Genomic DNA, 462 nt, shown 5'->3' with positions numbered 1-462 from the left:
CCTGCCCAAGAAGCAAGGTGCGTAGCAAAGAATTTATCCACTCAAAAAACTAGCCTACCACGAGTCCATGACCTGAACCGCCTACCCGTACCTGGCTACCTGACCAGAAGAAGAAAGAGTTTCTTTTGTTAGCTTTAGTTGAAAGAGGAACTTGAAAGAAATAGACATTGAAACAACTAATCACCGCTTGCCTATCAGAATCTTTCTTGCTCCGCACCTTTCCTTGGATTGGGACGCATACATCGAGAATCCAGTGTGCAATTCATTTTGATGAGAGAGATAGATTCTAGCGCCTTAATTCATCATATAGGTTACACGGAATCGGAGCTAGAAGAAAGGGGAATCTGAAAAGTACTCTGTCGTCGGGGTAACTATGTGAAGTTCATATCGTCTCGTCAAAAAATGGAATTGATGTGCTCCCGGGAAAGACATTGCTACTCTATTCGATGGATCAGGTCGAGC

This window comes from Phalaenopsis equestris, unplaced genomic scaffold (genome assembly GCF_001263595.1).
Source record: "Phalaenopsis equestris unplaced genomic scaffold, ASM126359v1 Scaffold000002, whole genome shotgun sequence".
Classification (NCBI taxonomy): domain Eukaryota; kingdom Viridiplantae; phylum Streptophyta; class Magnoliopsida; order Asparagales; family Orchidaceae; genus Phalaenopsis; species Phalaenopsis equestris.
This window is presented reverse-complemented; position numbering follows the sequence as displayed.